Source organism: Pteropus vampyrus, unplaced genomic scaffold (genome assembly GCF_000151845.1).
Source record: "Pteropus vampyrus isolate Shadow unplaced genomic scaffold, Pvam_2.0 Scaffold1, whole genome shotgun sequence".
NCBI classification, from domain to species: domain Eukaryota; kingdom Metazoa; phylum Chordata; class Mammalia; order Chiroptera; family Pteropodidae; genus Pteropus; species Pteropus vampyrus.
In genome coordinates, this window is record NW_011888782.1 from 31,874,342 (window position 1) to 31,895,514 (window position 21,173).

The window sequence follows — 21,173 nt, forward strand, 5'->3', positions numbered from 1 at the left end:
TTAAATCATGGCCTCTGTGCATGGGGATGGATTTTGGAGCACAGCACCTGGGGCCTTTGGTCAGTGTTTCAGACACCTGAAAGGCACGTTTTCATGGCAGCCACAGATAGTTCTTTTTAAACTTTTTTAAAACCATGTGCATACTTTATTTAGAAAAGAAAAAGGTGATAGAAGTACATTATCAGAGAAATGGGGATGACTACCAGAAGAAAATGTTCACTAGTTATTTCTGTAGAGCAAGGCTAGGTTTGAGAAGGGTAGAAGAAGTAATTGTTGCTTTTTGTTATTGTCTCTTTAGTATTATTTTTTCAACAATGTGCTTTTATTACTTTGATAATTTTCTTTATTATTAAGATACAGAGAGAGGGACAGAGAGGGACAGAAAGAGAAGTCAGGAAAATTAGTAGGAGTGAGAGGTAAGTTTAATTCTGAAAATAAGTTAACATTTATGGAACACCTTACATCACTAATACTTGAACCACTTCCAAGAGGGAGCAAATATTATACCTTTATCATGACACTGAGATATAGGATTAATTCTTAAGTTACAGATTTTGCTAAAGACGACACAGCTAATAAGTGGCATCAGAATTTGAACCCGTCTTGGTCTGTGCTCTTTCCACAAGTAAATGAGGAAGAGACAGCTGATGGATGAAGGCCACATGGGGGTGAGCAATCTCCTGATCCTTGGCTGGTAGGCCAGCCTAAACAATGCCTTGGCCCAATGGAGCTCCCAAGGAGCTGAAGGGGCCAGTGTTAGTCACTGTTTAACAATATTATACATATTTAGCCTTTTAAATCTTTTCTGAGAAATCATTTCTTTCTACTCCCTTAGCCGTCCTTGAATAGCTTCTTATAATAAAAATACATGAAGGAAGATGTCCGTGGCTGAGAGCTGGTGCCTGTCTGGGCAGGATTGGAAGCTGGATGAAGTCAGCCACTTGTTTTCTCCAGGGGTGGACAGAGCACACAGTATCAGCCCCGTGCAGACACCCTGCCTAGGGACCAGCCAAGAGGGCAGCCAGCAATTTCCTTTGTTTATCTTACAGCCTGAAAAAGACTCTTCGCTGACAAGTATAATCTTTTTTGATAAACATTATTAGCTTTCTGTCTCAGTTCAGAGGAGACAATTTTTGGATCGTGATACAAGCTCAAATAATATTTTCTTTTTTCTATGGTGACTTCTCCTGGATTGGCTTAGACAGTAGAGGAAAAAGAGGGGACCAGTGCCCATAAAATGGCCATCTTTGGTCTTGGAACTACTGAGATCACAATGTGCTATTCTGTGGCCATTGGTGGGCAGGTGACTGGCAAGCAGGCCAGGGTTATTCTTGAAGAAGTTGTAGAAAAGGAGAGTGAGGAGCAGAGTCTTGAGGCCAGTAAGTATCCTGGGTAAGTTGAGACCTTGACTGAGACCACCCAGGTTCAGCTTAGCTTACTACTTACTGCTGGTGATTCCAGCACCTCCGAGCCAGGGGTTGATAGTAATAGTATTCACTTGGCAGAAGTAAATAATAAAAAAAGCAAATTAAGTGCTTAGCAGAGTGCCTGGCAGACACTCAATATGCATTAGCTATTACTATTAAGAAATCTCCTATAAGAGAGTAGATCTTAAAAGTTTTCATCACCAGGAAAAAAAAAAGTAGCTCTGTATGGCAATGGTTGCTAACTAGACTTATGGTGATCCTTTCACAATATATACAAACATCGAATAATTATGTTGTACACCTGAAACTACTATGATGTTGTATGTCAATCATATCTAAATAAACAGCAACAACAAAAACAAAAAAGAAACTTCCTAGTGTACCTATTTTATCCTCAGAGGATAAACTGTTGTTGATAGGACTTTTAAAATAGAAGAGTTCTGAATTTTATGCATAAGATCCTTTAATCTCTTACTTTCTGTTTTCTTTCCTGGCTTTTTTGCTTCCCTTCCCTATAATATGATAAGTATGCACTATATTTTCTTAAGAGTTTTTTTTTTTCAGTTTACCTTTTTTTTTTTAAATATACCTCTTTAATCCATCTGGAATGTATTTCAGTATATGGTATGTGGTAAGGAGACAATTTTGTTTTTTCCAAATAAACAATTTTCCCAAAGCCACATATTGATTTGAGATAACACTTTTATGTTACACTTATTCTTACATATATTCAGGTTTACATATTTTGAAACAACTTCTAACATTTCTTAATAAAGTTAATTGTTTCCTACATCAAGGATTTCTATTTAATAGTTAACATTTTAAAATCCTACTCAAATTATTACTGTCTCTCGAATGGACTCCATATACTGCTGGTGAAACAGTAGTATAGGGCAACTTTATGGAGGGCAGTTTGGTTTGAAAACGTTTATCCACCAAAAAGTTGTTTCACTCTCGGCAATTTTCCTGAAGAAAAAAAAGAATTCAGACAAAAATTATGTATATATGTATATTTATATATGTATATGTATACATGTAGTTATGTATAAAGTTGTCTATGCTATCATTATTTGTAAAAACAAAAAGTTGAAAACTATTTTTTGAGGGATATAGTTATACAAATTGTATTACATTTATAGAATATTATATCATTAAAACTGCATTTTTGAAAGAAAATAACGTAAGAAATGCATTTATATTAAGTAAAAATGCAGTATTTGAAATTTTATATGTAGTATTATCTCATTATGTTTTTATTTTCCAGAAAGATTTATTATATAAAGGTCTCTGTTTAGCCTGCTGCAAATAAGGCGCTTTTCTTTTGGTTTAAAGTAGGTGGCGTCTAAGCCTCTTGGATCTCTGCTTTATATGAAACCTAATGTCTTTTATTTTCTTGTAGATTTTAATCACACTCGCTACTCTCAGTTTCAGTCCCTGTCAGTATTAGCGACAGTTTTGCTAGCGTTTGTGCAGATTCCCCCAGGGCTCCGCGGTGATAAGTCTTGGAGGATATGAGGGGAGGGGCCCTCTAGGTTGGGGACTGGGGGCTGCAGCTCAGCCTCAGTTTTGCAACCGCAGCTGGTAGAAATCAACTGTTCTTTCTCTGCTGTCCCATCCCGCTTCTCTGCTTTCTGCCCTGATGACTGAGCCCTGTAGCCGGCTGCGCAGAAAAGTCTCGGCACTTCCAGACGGGGCTGATGAGGAAAGTCGCTGCACCTTCACCCCTCCCCCTCCTCCTGCAAGGAGCTCCTGCGACTGTGAGAAGCAGCTTCTTTATTTGTCCCAGTCCACCGCCAACACCTGGGGTTCTGACCTATGGTAACTCTTATGCGAAGATCCCACACTCAGACATGCTGGTGTGTAGTTTCGGTGTTTTTTGTTGAGTTTTAGATGTTTAGTTTATTGTTGTTTCAAGGGGAGAGATCTGAGGACATCTCTCACTCCTCCATGTTTTCCCAGAATCCTCTATGTTTTTAAAACTAAGCTTTAGACACAATGATCTTTCAATTCCTTGAACAAATTCTAGCCTCAGGGACTTGCACATTAGAGTTCCTCTAATTTCCATCTGTTCTTTCCAAGGTCGGGTCTTTTCCATTCTTCAGGTCTCTGCTTAAATGTATCATTTCAGAAAGCTTTCCCTAACTACCTATTAAAAGAAGATCCAGGTTTCCTCCTCAACTTGCCTCAGTGCTTAAGCATCTAATTTTCCTGTCCACATGGTTGAATTCTGCCACTCCATTTGAAATGTTTGCTTTTAGACACCATATTTTTTCTATTTTCTCTCCAAAGCACCCATTAATGTGATCTGAATGCAATGAATATTGCCTGATCCACTTTTCCATATCCTAAGGATTTTAAATCACCTTTATGCCCTTAAAATAACCCACATAAAAAAGAATGAAATTGAACCCTTATTTCGCATCAGTCAAAAGTTAAAGACTTAAATAGAAGATCATAAAACTCCTAGAACATAGAGAAAAAGCTTCTTGACATTGATCTTGGCAATGATTTTATGAATATGACATCAAAAGCACAAGGAATAAAAGCAAAAATAAACAAGTAAAAAGCTTTTTCACAGGAGAGAAAATCATCAATAAAATAAAAAAGCAACCTACAGAATAGGAGAAAATATTTGTAAATCATATATCTGATAAGGGGTTAATATCCAAAATACATAAGAAACTCATACAACTCAAAAGCTAAAAAACAAATTCAGCGAGGGGGAATGTGTAAAGATGGTCAACAGGTACAAGCTTCTGGTTATAAAAGGAATAAGTTCTGGGGATCTGAAGTATAGCATGGCAACTATAGTTAACGATACTGCATTGCATACTTTAAAGTTGCTATGAGAGTAAATCTTAAAATTTATCACCACACATACACAAAAATGTAACTACATGGGGTGAATTAACTGACCTTATTGTGGTAATTATTTTGCAGGGCATACCTACTATATCAAACTATTACACTGTAAACTTTAAATGTACACAGTGTTATATGTTAATTATATCTCAATAAAGCGGGGGGCGGGGGAGGATGGGGTGGCACAAGGGAAGCACCTCAGTGTGCAGACACTGTTACCAGGACGAATTGTGCAGAGGAATAAGTTACTGGTGGTAAAACTTAAGGCAGATATAAAATATGAAAAAGTGAACATATTTCTGGAGGGTACATGTCAACAGCCAGGGCCCCTTCTACCACCTGTATTTTTTAAAATTCATGTCAGAAAGGGATGAGCGTCTGGAGAGAGTGAAGTTAGGCTGGGAATCAGAGCCAGATGCAGCTTCTCTTCTGGGTAGATGGAGCCCTAGATAATTGGACTCAGGTGTCTGAGGGGTACTGAGCTTTCAAGGTATAATCAAGCCTACTTAAGATTATAAACAGCATGTGTCCTTCACTTGTCAGAGTTCTCAGGGCCTCACATTTGACAGGAATCTCTAGTCCCTCCCTTCAAACTAAATTCCTCTCATCCCCCTGCTGTTTCTCACTTCCCAGTTCCTGTGACTATTGTTCTTCCTGTTACCAAAGTGCGTATTGCTTCATTCAATTCTTTTTCCCATCCCCAGAATCCATCAGGTCAATCTCCTGCCCATGAGACCCAGTACCAAGGATTCTGGAAGTGGAGCTTCAAATAGGCAAAGAGATGGAGTCTGGGCAGTCCGCACAGATGGGATTTCTCCATGGAAGTTCTGATGTAATGCAAATTCATGGGGATCACCCATCTGACAAACTTCACAGTGATTCCGAGTGCAACTCCTGGCACACTGAAATCACACCAAGGACTTATCACAGCTAACACCTGACATTTACAAGTTAGCACTTGCAATTTTGACAATTTTGACCAACTTTCAGGACCCATGAAATGCCACTCTTCCATTTCCTCAAGGTCCAAATTTGAACTTCCTGTATGTGGGGCTATCCCACCTCCGACTAGTGATTAACAGCTCAGCATCCAGATTTCAAAGCAACTTTGTGTATTTTCTTATATCATATGGGCAATGATATAAATTCTCCTTAGGGTACAAAACGAACTCTAACATTTTCACTTACACGCTACTATAATTCGTGGGGGAAATTATAAGCTATTGAGATATGCACAAAAGTGAAACTCCATGAGGAGATTCTTTTGATTTTCATGTGTCTGTTACAGTCTATATTTTCTAACTCTTCTCCTAGGTTCTAAGAGCAAGATTAATTCCATGTCCTCAATAGACAAGGTAAATTTACTACCTTCAGGATGTCAAGATCAGTAAGATCTTAGAAGAGTATCCATTGCACAGACCTTAGCCACAAAGGTGGGCAAACCTGCCACATGTCCTCAAACTGTATCATAGGGTCACTCTCCCTACTCTAAAGCTAAGGAAGCTCCTGTTGCAGCCTGTTTAGGGGTCAGCAGCAGGCAGTCCAGGGCAGGCCTCCAAGGACCCTGCCCCCCACCCATGTGGGAGTGGTTAAAGCAGGGCCTCCTCCCCTGTGGAGAGTTAATTGGAAATGTTACACTTCAAGAGGAAAAACAAGAGTAATGGAAAAGGCATCTGTGTGTGACCAAAGCCTTAAGTGAAAACAGGTTTTTCTCTTCTCACAGTCTGGGAAACTGAGGAGAAGCAGCCAGGGAGAGAGGAAATGTAGATACTCACCTGGGGTGGACTGCAGTGAGGGGTGTGTGCAGGGGGGCACATACAGGGGGTGTGGGAGATTTGGTGGAATTGGAGGAAGAGAGGGAAGGTTGGTGCGAGGAACTTGAAATGAAGCAAGGCTGTGATGGAATGAAGTTAGGCTGTGGTAGGTGGTTAAGTAAAGGAGGGGGTTCTGAGACTCTTTCCCTTTGTTTTCCTTTGGGGTGCGGCTAGGGTGAGGAGGGACTGACAGAAGTAAGATAAACTAGGGTTTTATCTGGTGGCCTCTGAGGAAACTGGGACTTCTGATTAATTAATGACTTAAGGAATTAAACACATATAAACTCAGTACTAAGTTGTATCTGGGGCTCTCTTCTGAACTCATTACTATCCAGATAAGCTCACCCTTTCTCAGGCCCCTTCCGATGCTCGTCTTGGCTGCCCTACTATTAGCCTCTGCCACTCTGCTACAGTTACCTTATTTTTATAGAGAACCATTTTTTTCTCAAACCAAACTTATTGGATATGGAGACTCCTGGCTTGGTATGCATCTGGGCCCAGTCTGTTGTTTTCAAATATACTAATTAATTCCATAAACGTTGACTGAACCATTCTATGCTAGAAATGGTGCCAGACACTGGAAATAGTCACTTTCTTCTAGACTAGTGAGAAACAAATACATGAGCAGCTGAGAGACAAGTTGACAGAATCATGAAATCCCAGAAGAAGGGCACCTGACTCAGTTTTGAGAAGTGAGAACTTCTTGAAGATGTGATTTGAACTGATGTTTGGTAAGTTGGAGTTGCAAGCAAAAAAGAGGAAGAGAGGAACTTGGAGACAGAAGACTTGGTTCACATCTCAGCATTGCTTCTTCTAAATTGAGGGACATAAGTTTAGTCATCCATGTAATGGCTCTAGTAACACCAACCCCATTGGGTGGTTATGAAAATTATAAAATAACATAAGCTACAAGGTGCCATAAATAGCCCAGACTTCTGGTGTCCCAGTGGCCTTCACCTACATCCTCTTCTTTGTTAGCACCTACCTGCGTGACCACACTGCAAACCTGTCAGTGCTCAGTTGCTCAACCTCTAGGATCTCAAACCACGAAAGTCCCTGTGCCTTAAGCTCTCACCTTTCCCCCTCTCTCCCACTCACGCCAATGCTAAACTGACCCTCACACCCGCTTTGTGAAATTTAGTCCCTGATCTTATCCTACTCAGCTCATCTGTCCCTATGACCTCATTTGCCTTCCTCCTCATGTGAGACCCCATGGTCTGCCAATAAGTGATTCTTTCTGGTCTTGTCAATCCTTGTGCCTCTTGGCTTCCACTATGTGTACCACCAACCTGTGCTCAACTGCACTGTCTTCTCCAGATCCCTGCTCCTGGTGTTTGAACATGCTAGAGAAAGCCCAGACTGCATAGTTCCATTACACCTGCACGCTTTCCAAACACCCTCTCTTTTGGTCACCCATTTCTGTCTCCTTCTCTGGCTCTTCTTCCTCCTATACATACATGAATGTATATGTTTCTAAGAATCAGACCTCAATCTTTTCTTTTTTCTTGCTTTACACGGTCTCCTTGGACAAACTTTTCTGATTTCATGACTTTAGCAGTCACCTCCCTGGTTATACCTCTCAGATCTTTGTCTCAATGACACAACTACTTGGAAAAACACTTTGACATTATCCTGAAGAGCTGAATACTTGTATGCTTTATGACCCAGCAATTCCACCTGTAGGTATAAGCCCGAGAGTAACTGTTATACATATGCACCAGGAAACATGTGAAAAAATGTTCATAGCTCACTGTTCAGAACAGCAAAAAAAAAAAAAAAACGGAAACTCAGATGACCAATGACAATAGAGAAATTGTGTATTTTCACCCAACAGATTATACAGTAATGAAAATTAATGATATTCAGCCACATATAACATGTATGAATCTTAGTGACATGATGTTGAGTGACAAAAGTTCCAACAGATATGATTAGCATAGCCTTTTTATAAAGTTAAAAAAAAACAAGCAAAATTAATAATTTACTTTTTAGACAAGAATATATATGTAATAACACAGAAAACAAACCAAAGAAATTAAAGACATAGAAACCTGGATTATGGTTTCCTCTGACGTGGAGGGATGGGATATAGATGAGCACCTGGGTGGGTGCAGGTTATTAGTAGTGGTTAGTTCTTGTGCTGGGCTATAGGTTCATAGTGTTCATCATATTATTAAAGGTAAAATAAAATAAATAAGATAGGGTCATGCACAGATTAATAATGAAGAAAATCTAGTTCAACCTCTCTCCTAAATTCCATTCCTATTTTTCTAACTGCCTATACTGGCATCTCCATTTAATTATTTCATTAGCTTTTGAAACTCAAAATGTGAAAAACTGACTTTATATTCATCTTAAAATTTGCTTAGTCTCCTTAATCCAAAAATTTTATAAGTGACCTTCACCTTCGCCAAAGCAGTCTGGCTTATGCCTAGACTTCTAAAAGATTCTTTGTTTCCCCTTAATTCAGCTACTTGCCAAATCTTACTTTAATTCCTAGTAAGATGCATCTAGAAAGAGGCAGAAGCAGAATTCTGACCCATATTGCTTGTTGCCACAGCCTACATTTTAATCTCCTTTGTACTGATGATAGTGAATCAAAGTGACCCCTGGACAATGACTTCTGGCATTGAGGCCTGAAGATTCATCTGCCCTTCCCTGCAGGGTAGCTGAGGCACCAATATGCTCTTCCCATAAACCCTACCTTCTGTTGAGCTCTTGCCTCTCCAAATTCAGGCTGCTGAGAACCTACACCCACCCCCTAAAGTCCTGCCCAGTGTTCTGGCTTGGACAAACTTTGCCAGGCCTGCTGGACAGCTCTTAAGGCCACCCTGTAAGGAGGAGGGCTACACTAGGCTCAGTGTTGACGGGAATAAACAGCTCTTGTGAGCAGCTGGGCCAGATGGAATTGCTGGCTTTTTCTCTTCTTGAGCCCTGCTGAGCAGCAATCTCCAAGAGCAACCATAAAGGACAGCCTCAATGGGATACTATAGGACCAATGCGGAAGATAGGCTGGGGCCAGGATGGAGGAAGGAGGTTAAAGGACAGCCTCAACGGTCGCTTCTCTGCCTGGAGAAATGATTATTCCTAATAAGAACACAGCAGTTCCTGTTTACAGTTGTTTCAAACATCCCTCATACCACAACCCATTACGAAATATATGCCAAGGCCCAGAAACCTTTTCTGTTTAAAGACTCCTCTGACTTTACAGCTGGTTAGGTCTGCTCCCTTATGGATTCTGGCCTCTGCTCCCTTACAGAGTAGGCCCATTCTCTCCATGCCTCTTAACCGATTTCTCTGCCCTCTTTTATTTTTCTGTCTACCCACATGGCTCCCACTGTGAGCCTAAGCACATGAGCAATGAACACCTACAGACCCTCTGGTGAGATCATTAGCATTTCTTCAGATGTCTAGTCACCAAATACAGGAATTCTTCAAAAATGCAAAGTAGACAATTCCCAAGAGATTGCCTGTAAAGGGAAATTATGTAATTCAAACCCTATGGCTTCATGTTTTGGGAGCAGAGATGTTTCCTGGCTGGCTCTGCCAGAAGGGTAGAGTCAGCTTTGCAGATGAGGGGTCTCCAGGTGTAGAAAGGAGAATTCTTCTATAAGAAAGTCTGCTTTCTTTAGACAGTTTAGGGAACTGCTTTTTTCTTAAACATTCAACATTTATTAAGGATCTACAGTATAAAATAGTGCTGTTTCCAGGACCGTTGGCTCCTCTTGAGGTTTTTAAAGAACTAGATTCTTGACTACTACTTTGTTTTCCTTCTTTTCTTCTTACCCCCTCTTTCTCTCTCTCATCGAAAGGACAGAGCTCCCACACTCTAAGGACTGGGGCCATTTAAAATACTTTTGATTGCAATGAAGGAATAGGAAACTGCTACAGTATTGTCTGTGATAGGAGTCTGGGCTCTCAAGTTAGCAGTGTTTTGTGATGTCAGCTCTGTAGTTAGATGTTAGTTCTGGGACCTGGGTCATGGAATACAATTCTTAATATCTAGTATAGAGATTATAATAGTTACCTTATAGAGTGGTGAGAATTAATGAGATGTAGAACACTAAGCATAGTTAGCATTATAATGATCAATAAATGATGACTATCATTTTTATTAATATCATTGATTCACCTAAATGGAACTCATCTAAGAAATTCATCCACCTTGAACTTGGCCAAAAACTAGAAAGTCAAAAGAAAAAGGTCTCTGAGCCGCTAAAATTTGTTTCAGTGGGCTGAGACACAAATACCTTACTCACAAATGAGATTCTTATTTTAAGCCTATTTAAAATTGTATATGGAACTATATCAGGCTCACAGCAGGGAGCAGCAAATTAAACAGGGAAGCACACAAAAAACATTAAGGTTGGAGAGCTGAATTCTGATGATGAGTAACCAGACTACAAAAATAAGACATAAGAATTATAACCACACATTATTCAGGGGCATTTAGAACAAGGCAATTTATTGAGTACCCACTGGGTGGTGGATATTCTATTGGATGTATTGGGCATACTGTTTAATTTAATCCTCAGGTGCGTGTATTTTTATTCTTGATATCATAAAGGTACATATGGAGGTTCACAGAGTTTAAGAAATTTGTCACAAAGCTAGGAAAGGAGTATGACCTCAGAGCTCACCTACATTTAAAGCCTCCGCATATAGTGATATTCCACTCTCTCTCCTATATAGTTTTTTTGATCTATGAAGGTCCCAAGTCCGTCTTCTCACCGTCCTTCTCATCCTTTCTTTCCTTCCTTCCTTCCTTCTATTCATCCACTTGATAACTCAGAGTCCCTGAATTCAGGGTACTTTAAAAAACCTTTTTATTTAGAAAAATTTTAAACTCCCAAGAAGCTGCAAAAATAATTCCCATGTACCCTTCTCCCAGCTTCCCCCAATGATACCATCTTACATAAGTATACTCCATTATCGAAGCAAGGAAATTAATATCGGCACAATGCCATTAAATAGACTACATACCTTATTTGGATTTCACCATTTTTTGCATGCACTCATTTCTCAAGGAGCTTATAGTCTAGTATTTTTCTTATTATAGCATAATTTGTTATTGGCACTCCTAAAGTAAAATCAAGTTCACATTTAAGAAGTTAAGAAAAGGTATATGACTTTGAGAAAGATTTCATTCAAAATAATCAAAAAAAAGTTTTGGCACTTTGCTCTCTGGACCATTTAGCTCTGTAAAATAATGAATTTTCCAAAGCATTCTAGATAGGTGGAGGTGACAGTCTCTGATTTCTCTTCAGAATATGATGGAATTGGCCAAGTCTTTAATGATATAGAAATCTTGTAAAGAATTTAGTCCATGTTCAAGGTGTCCATGTTTAACAGTGCAGAAGTTTTTCCCATCATGCTGCTTTTCAGTTTCTGAAAAGCATCAGGACACCATATTACACAGTGTGGGCGGAATATTTGTAAGTTTGGCTATCTCCTCAATTCCTTCCATGTGTGCCATGGAATTTAAGTGCTGGAGTCAGGCATTTCTGAATACAGTTTTCCATATGTAGATTCACCACTACCCACTGAAGCACACACATCTGATCCAATTGACTGAGCTGTGAGATTACTCTTTCTTTGAGAACACTTAGAGTGATCAGAAGTGAGACAGAATGGTGTGTGCTAGTTCTGATCTAGGCATGCTCAGCCCAAGAGAGCCAACTGTTTCTGCTGGTCTCTGACTGGCACAACACTCAAGAATAAAGCCCTTCAACAAGGGCTCTCATGTTCTTTCACCTCGTCATTTTCTCCTTTCCGCTGCTCGTGTATGACTTTTCTAGGTGGCCATTTTCTTCTTCTGAAACAAAGAAAGGCCTTCCCAGTGACATTTTACAGAAATGTCCCACTAGACTTAGCAGGTAGGTTCCAAACTGGCCCTGGCATCTTAACTCTCAAATGCTTTTTCTCTTCTATAATCTCCATTTTTGCTAGCATCATGAAACTTGAATGGTGTTCTTAATGCTGCCTTTTCCTTCGCCCCTCACATCTGCTGTCGATTCCATCTCTTGCTCATGTCCCCTCTGTAGTGTCATTTCCATTTTGACTCCCTTGAATCTTGGGCAGGCAAGAAGGAAGCTGGCCACTCGCCTTTGCCAGCTTGCGAACTCTCTGGGGGTAGAGACTGCATCTTAGCCACCACTGTGCCTCTGAGACAACTTGACAGATGGCAGGCCCTCAGTGATATCAGCTGAATATTTAATTCAGATGTAAAATATCATTCCTGGGGGACTAATTCCCTAGGCAGGGCTCTGCTCCTTTTAGGCTGGGCTCAAAAGTTGCAGAAGAGGGAAGACAATGCGGAGGCAGGCCAAGCAGCCTGGGGGACATAGACCTCCCTATGCCTCTGCTTCTCACCGCTCGCTTAGGCCACTGCTACCTGCTCAGCAGCTGTCCTCTGTTCTCCTGTTACCCCAAACTTTCGTGTCCCCTTGTGGGAACTAGTGAGCCTATTATCTTAGAGCTGACAGTCATGGATCTAGAGTTCCTGTTACTATTCTTGGCAACATGCCATCCCTCCTCATTCGATAACTATTCATTGAGTTTCTTCTTTGTGTTAGATGCACTGAAGTTCTTCCATCAGAATCTCTTATATTCTCTATTGTTCACTCACTCGTTGGGTTTATATAGGACATTTATATATAAACATTGTGTGCATATATGTACATCAGCATTGCTTTGAAACTCACTCACCTACCCATTTTACCACTTCACCTGTAAGTGAATCCGAACTTGGAGACCAAAATGGTGGCTCTCCATTCCCAGGGCCATTCCCAGTTTTGGACAGGCCCTAAAAAGGAACACGGGACATCCTACATTCCTTGCCTCATGCCCCACCTTGAGATCAATCAGATCATTGAAAATCTATCCCATAGACTACATCTTTGAGCTGCATTCTGGTGGATTTTCTTTGCCAGGTACTTTCAAACTTCAAAAGTTGTGTCTAACACCCTGGGATTTATGTCTTATCTGCTTAAGGAGATAATCAGGCCATAGCCAGGCATTTTGCAGGAATACACATCGAACATACATCTGGGGTATTGGTTGTAAAATATGCCTGGGAGGCTCCAAAGAGATTAAGCTTTGTCACTGTTGGGTATTGAAGGGTCACATATTCTAATCAAGTGTGGCAGCCCAAGTCTGCCAACGCTGGGCTTCCAGCTATGCTTTGATTCACTGAAGAGACGGGTGTGAGCTTCAGCTGTGCTGGCTCTAAACCCCTTGAGCTCTGTGAAATTAGGATTCTGGAAAGGCCCTCAAATCTTTTTGTGTTAAAGGCAATGTGTTTTTGGAAAAACTTAACTTCCTGTTTTTATCCTGAAAGTATGGTTTTTAAATTTCCAAATAATGCTCATAAAGTTTTTCAGACATCAAACAGATCTTGCATAACAATATTTTGATGATTTAAGGGTAAGTAAATTAAAAGCATGTGCATTATATGTCCCTTAAAATATACATGTGTTTTAAGATTATGGGGGTGGGGGGAAGACAAAAGGCACATTGGGTTTCATGAGCCCTGAATGTTTGAAAAGTAGTTAGGACCTTTGATGAATTCCAAATAAAACTGAGTTCTCCTATCTATGGCAGAATGCTGTAAGTCAGTTTTTTTCTATTTCCAAGATAAATGGTCTGCCTAATTCCGGAAAAGAACAACAGCCCCCATGCCTGCAAGCAAGGCCCTGCAATGTGAGCTGCCAGTTTCAGTGGAGAAAATGGGAGTGAGGTAATGGCCAGAGCCATGCAGTTAACCCTCCTGAGTGGCCTGATTTATAACTGCTTTGGGAGCCTCAGAATATTACATCGCTTGATTTCATATATACATAATGTCTCAGCCTTCCCACCCCACGTGTTAGGTAGTATTAAAGCATTTTCTACTGGGGCATGTAAAATCTTGGCTTTGGTCCAAACGAAAATTCAGCCATCCCTTGGGCATTATAATTGAGGTCTAAATAGAACTTGGCATCATCCTAGGGTCCCTCAATCAATCAACTAACATTAAATGCTGACTAGAGGAAGGCAGTCCTAAGATTGGGGGCAGGTGGAGGTAGAGAAGGAAGGGCACTAAAAAAATTCAGAAATTCAAAAGACAAAGTCCTAGTTTCAAGTAGCCAATGATCCAGCTGAGGGGCTAATATACATGGGAAATAATCAAATGCTCCCAGGCAGGTAGATAAGAAATGCTGGACTAGGAAGGCTCTTTGAATTTTGATGGGCCTTGAGGATTGAGGTGGTTCATTCATTTGTGAAAATTCACTTGTGAAATGTTTATTGAACACCAATTATATGCCACACACTGGGCTGGAACTGGGGATAGAGAGGTGAACCAGACAGGCTTGGTCTTTGCCCTTGGGCAGTTTGCATTTGAGTTGGAAAGATAGGCATCAAGCAGCTAATTATATCATTTACCCTTAATTGTGAGTGCTAAAATGGAGGAGGACAGGGTATTACTGGGTGATGTCTCTAGAAGAGGTATTTGGTTAAAGTTACATGAGTTGAATTGGCCTTGACCCTTAGTCAAAGTTTGGTCCACCCACCAGCTTATTATAAATGCAGAATCTCAGGCCCCTCCTCAGTCCCATTAGTGAATCAGAATCTGCATTTTTAACTCAATGCCAGGGGATTCTTAATGCATTAGATTTCTAGAAGCAGTGCCAAGATAACAGAGTATGCAGCAAGAGAGCAGAGGACTCCTGGATCACACAAGTGTCTGAATATCTGGATTAAATAAAACAGACACTCCTTTTCTTGGATAAGAATTATACACCTGAATTGAATGTGAAGTCTACATCTCTTGCAAAAATGCTGAAGGATACCCAAGGTCAGTTAACAGGCCACTCATCTTTGCATCTCATGGAGGCCTTCTGGTCTATTTGTATCTTATTTTCAGTTATGCATCTACTGGGTTAGCATCCTTTCATGTTCCAAAAAAGAAAAAAAAGATCTATTCTGTTTGCCATCAATATTTCTCTCCTGTTTTTCTCCCTCTACTCTCAGTGTTGGCTAATGCTTTCCAGATGAGGTGCGAGCAGCTGCTAATTTTACCCGGATCAGTCTTGATTTGTGTTTCAGTCAGCAAGGCACCTCACTAATGGGTCTGAAACTTGGCAGCGGGCCTGGGACCAGTGTCAAAGGAAACAGATCCAAAAAGCACACCGAGAAAGGCAAGGAGACAGGGAGTGGACAGAAAAGGTTTGGAGGCTGAAAGTTGGGGGAGGGAATCAAAGGGACAAGAGAGAACTGGAGAGCCTTTTGGAGAAAATCAGCAGAAAAACAGATCTGGGAAAACAGGGGATATGGAGGAGGAGGAAAGGCAAACCCAGGAAAAAGGTGGGGAGGCAAAGGGAAAAGGACAGTGGCATCTGTATCTCTGAGGGAAGGCAAGATAATCAGACTGTATTTTGTGATGTGATCCTGAATGCTGATGATGCCTGTTGGTCCCTCACAGTGACACTGTACATGAAGAGTGTCAGACAGGGCAGCCCCTTTCCTTACTGCAAGCAGTAATCTGACGCCTCTCATTTCTCTCTGGCCCCCAGATTTCCAAGGGCTTGGCAGGAAGCTCTGAACTCTGACAGCAGCAGCCAGCAAGCTAAGGCTTAAGTTCTAAGCCTGACACAGAGTTGAGGGGCCCCGACACACCTTGGCTTTATGAGCTGAGGCCTAAGGAAGGGCTTCTCCTAGCTTGAGCTCCTGGAGCCGGTTTTCCTAGAATTGAATTGGAAAGGGGCCTTGTTAGGGGAATTTGAGAACAGGCCTAAAGCCTTTCTGAATTAGACACATTCATTGTACTTATTTAAAACAAACAAACGAACAAACAAAAACACCTCTAAAGAGGGAGGAAATCCACTTGCCAATATGAATTCCAAATTGTCTGAGTAGGGGAGAACATAAACATGCAAATTTGTGCAGGGAAGAGAGTAAGGGAAAGAGAAAGAGATCATTAGGAGGGACAAGAACTAGGAAGAGATGGAGACTACCAGTGGACAGGCTAAGCTTTAATCAGGCATCTGCAAAGCAGTGGCACACTACCCCTTTTTTTATTTCTTACCCCAGCAAGAAACAAATAAGCCTGTGTTTTGGAGAAAAAAATTAATACTTCAAAAAAAGCATTGGTGTTCAAATAAAAACTTGTACAAATTTATTCATAGCAGAACTATTTACAATTGCTAAGAGAGGAAGGCAACTCAATTACCCAGCAACTGGTGAATGGATGAACAAAATGTAGTATATTCACATAGTGGGATATTATCCAGCCATAAAAAAGAAATGAAGTACTGATGATGGTACAACAGTGATGAACCTTGAAAACATTATGCAAAGTTAAGGAAGCCAGACAAAAAAGACCACATATTATACGATTTCATTTATATGAAATATGCGGAAATGGCAAATTCATAGTGACAGAATCCAGTTTAATTGTTGCCGGAAGCTGGGGGGAAGGCAGAATAGGGAATGACTACTTAATGGGCATGGAGTTTCCATCTGGGGTGATGCAGAAGTTCTGAAACTAGAGAGTGGTGATGGTTGCACAATATTGTGAATGTACTTAGTGTCACTGAGTTGCACATTTTAGAATGGTAAAATTTATGTTGTGTGTATTTTACAATTAAAATAAGCAAAAAAAAAAAGCACTAAAATATCATCATTGTGAAAGTCTAAAAAAATTTGTTCGTTCATAAACTTGTTTTATAGTTAAGTATTGCTTTTATATTATTTTTTAAAAAGATTTTTAAATTAGTTTCAAGTAAGGTACTGCTTTTATTTTGATTCACATTTGGAAAGGCAATACTATAATGTCTCTGTTTTAATATGAGCCTAAAAGGGAAAGAGAACAAGAAGTTCTGAAGAAGGAGGAAAAAAGGTGATGGCAATAGAAGGGTAAAAGTCAAAGAAAGCCAGTTACCTATAAGGTAGGAAAAAAAGAGCAGGTAAGGCTGCCAAAGAAAGGTAGCCAGGATAAATCGGGGAGAAATAAGTTTATGATGTTTCACCTAGGAGAGAAAGAAATAGAGAACAAGGAAAATCTTTGGTGCCAAACAGCACAGAAAAGAAACTAAGATGAACTAAAAGAGATTCTTAAACCAAAATAGCAGGAAAACAAACAATGTGAACTTCAGTTTTTCATCTCACACCACACTTCCTTTAATTTCCCATGAGATGAGATCTTAAAGCTATGAAGTGCCATAAATCTTGGGACTAGCATCTGAGGGTGGGAATTATGTGGGGATAGATCTTTCCTCTCTATAGGGTGGACATTCTTAACTAAGGTAATTATCCAGCAATGGCTGGTCTCTTGGCCCTGTGGTCCCCATCCTGGGACATGACTAAGAGATTAGGTGGGCTCCAGTCATGAATGTAGCAAGGAGGGTTGTGCATTAAGCAGGCAATCAGGGAAGAATATTGCTGAAATCTCTTGCAATTCTGTGACGTTGGTGTGAATGATTCTAAGCCATGTGCAGGTGCCTAACAAAAGGTCAGTCAGTGGGTCAGGGGATCAGTCTGGGAATGTTTACTACACATGTGTGCTCTATTTACAAGAGGATTTGCTGGAGAGACAAAGCTCTGTCTTGTAGAGAGTTGTTAGATAGGAGGACTGAGGCTGAGACTGTAACTTTCTGACATAACATCCAGGTAGCTGGGATATAAGGATTTTTAAAAATATTTTTTCAAATTTGAAAATACACATTAAAAAGATGAAAATAAAAATCACCCATAATGCTACCACTTTGGTGGATAGGCCTATGCGTATTTACTTATACCGAACATACCATTTCATGTGAATATCTTTCTATTCATTAAATAGTCTTCAACAACATTATAATTACTTGGGTGTGTGTATATGTGTTCAAGAACTTTATGATAAAAACAAAACAGGGAAATAGGAGCAAGATAGTGATTCTGGGCAGGCAGTAAGGACTTATTGTGCCAAAGAAAGCACTGAAGTTGTACCCCGATTTGCAAAAACTATCAATGTTTGGGAATGATTCTGATGATGATGATGAGCATATTGTAGGTAGTGACTAGGCCTTCAGCCATGGTCCTAGAACGAAGATGGTACAGACCTGCAGCTATCCACAATGGACATGTAGCATGAGCAAGAAATAAATCTTTATGTTATAAGCCATACACACACACACACACACACCCCAAAACATACAAATGACAATAAAACTGCCTGCATTTTCTAAGGATTCAATGAAGGGTACCTGTGAAAGAAATCAGCCTCTGGAATCTGAGTTCCTTCGCTGTGCATATCTGTTAATACATTTGATCTTTGAGGAATGCAGGTTATTCCAGATAGAGCCTATAAACTCTCTAGACCAAGCTCATTCTTTAATTGTATGGAGATTTAGGGGGATGTCTCACTTTCTATATAAGAAAGAAGCTCGTGAAGGCCTGCCAGTATTTTGTCCCAGGTAGAAGAAGTTGGACATAGCAGGTGTCCTCCTAGACTCTGTTAAAGAGACCTAGCCTATCGAGAGGTTAGGGGGAAGAATTCAGGGATGAGGAAGCAGAAACTGTTTTCTGAACATTGGATCAACAGCCACTTACTTGTACAAGATGAAACTCAAGTATGAGGCCAAGGCAACCCCTATCTATAAGGCAGCACTTGTAGCTACCACCATCCAGATGAGGAAGGCTTTGCTCAAGTGGCCTGAGATTTGCAGCCTTTATGTCTTTCTCTTCAGGCTTCTCTGCAGCCTAGAACTACACAATTGGTGGTTGAAGGGCACAACAGTTTTCCCTTTAACTGGAGGCTTGGGAGGAACGATCTTTTCCAAGCTAGGAGGTAAGTACAGCACTGGAAAATCACACTTACATGATAACACAGTGTCACCAGGCCCTTCAGTCACCTGATGAGTTTATGATCCTCCAGTGGCCTCTCACTGCACTTAAATTCCTAAATCCTTATGATCTGCAAGGCCCTATGTGACCTGCACCATGACACCTCCTCCAACCTCTGTGATCTTATCCTCTATGATGCCACTGTTGTTTACTTGTTTCCAGCCATAGGGGCCTCCTTGTGGTCGCAACACACTCCTGTCTGCCTCTGAGCTTATTGTGCCCTATGTCTCGGATGCTTTTCCCTCCATGTTTGCATGGCTTCCTCCCTCACTTCATTCTGGCTCTGTTCAAATGTCACATTATTGCCAAAGCATTCTATGACTCCCTATCCAGAATAGCATTCTGCCTCCATCATTTATCTATCAAGTAACAGTAAGGATAAGTGCTAATAGAGCTAGGGAAGGAGATAGAGAGATAAGTGATGGAGGATATATATTTACATATATAAAAATACATATTAAAATACATATTTACATATTTTATCATCTGTCATCTTCACAAGAATATAGGTACCATTAAAGCAGGGACTTTATTTCATTCACTGCTACAATTCTGGTACCTTAAATAATATCTGGAACACAAATATCAGTGAGCAGTGGTTGAATGAATAAATAGTCACTCTTTCTTGCTGGTTGATAAGCTTTACCTTTCAGTCTTTAACTTAGAATCATTTCTCTAAAAGATAGTTCTCTATACATAAGCCTTAAGTCACTACCATAGTTTCAGATAGAAAAATGTCTTTAAGCTATCTGAATCCCAACTCCAGGGACAGTGGAGGGTCCTCCTTGTAAAAGTCCCTTGGATATAGCTGCTTCTCCATTGGACACAGCTTCCTTCTCATCGATCCTGGGTCTCCTGACTAAAATGAATCCCCTCTTCTTTTCCCCAAATCAGGAATAGGTAGGCTCTACTAAAACCAGTGAGGCTAGCCATGTCTCACCTGTGTGGTAACTGATACCACAAATATCAAATGACCTTATTATATATAAACAGCTGGTGACTATGAAGGGCATCAGGGCCTCTCCAGGCCTCTACCATTTTGACGTTCACGCAGAGCTGTTATCATGACTATAACGAACCCCTTCTATCCTTCAGCACCTATTTCTAACTCTAACGCAAGATTCTATGTCCTCAGTGCAGTCCATGACACTGACTTGAGATGACCTTGGCGTCCTGGCACCCAAATCCCCAAATTCTGATCTCTGTGGCTACCCATCGCAATGTTTTGGGGGACCCTAAGCAGCTCCGCCATTCATCTCCCTACAGCTGAAGTCCTGGGAACACCTGATGACTAAGGCTAATATCCTTAGAGTAACCCAATGGCAGCAGAGCTTCTGACAACTCCTCTCAGTTTAGAACCTTGTATAAGTATAACATTATCTCAAAATGCCCTAAAAATGAGAAAATCAAAGGACAAATTCTTAAAGCCTCAGTGGTGCTCCTTGGAAATAAGTCAAGATGCTCCGAGCCAAGTTTGGGTTCATCAGTGGCCAGCTTCTCTGCTTTTCTGATGATGTAAGGACACGAGGAAAGGGGCTGCTGCTTTTGAAAACTCAGAGCCACTATCTTAGGAACTGCCTGACTGGTGGAGGCTTTCCAATCGTTCAGGAGGGTAACTTTTCCTATTCAGGTGCCGATCTGGGAGTTTGGCCTCTTCTGAAGAAGAGAGCTGGTACCCATGAGGCTGGGAGACTATGTATGACTGAGGAAGATGAAAGACAAGAAAGTAGGATGGCTCTAACTTGTTATAGGTGTCTCGTTACACATATGTCTAAGCTTGGCTCCTTCTCAAGCCCTGCTCAACCAAGGTCTGTGCATAATGACTGACTGACTCCTTTCTCTACCCCTCCACCCACCCCACAAGGTACTGGGGGATCTCTTTTAGCTATACTGTGTTTTGCTACACCTCCCGCACCAGGATCTTTATCTTTGAGGAAAAACAATAATACTTGTTTTTGTAGTTAGGTAGCATCTAGATGTCCAGCAGAAGACATGACACTGTGATATGAAGAGTTGAAGAAATTCAAATGTTTATACATATATCATCAAAGCAATTTAGAATCCTCCTTTTACACACATGTAGCCTGTGGAGCTTTGAGCATGTTCATTCACCTACGGCAAATAGATGGAGTGGATGTCAGGATAAATCCAAACCCTCTTACCGACCAACATTATCAGGAGTGGAGAGAATTTGAAACCAGATTCTCAC

At 40.6% G+C, this 21,173-nt stretch overlaps 1 pseudogene; it reads left to right on the forward strand.

Moving 5' to 3' along the window:
- Positions 1–1,237: 1,237 nt before the first annotated feature.
- Positions 1,238–21,173, forward strand: part of LOC105288983 — a 41,791-nt pseudogene continuing 21,855 nt past the window's right edge.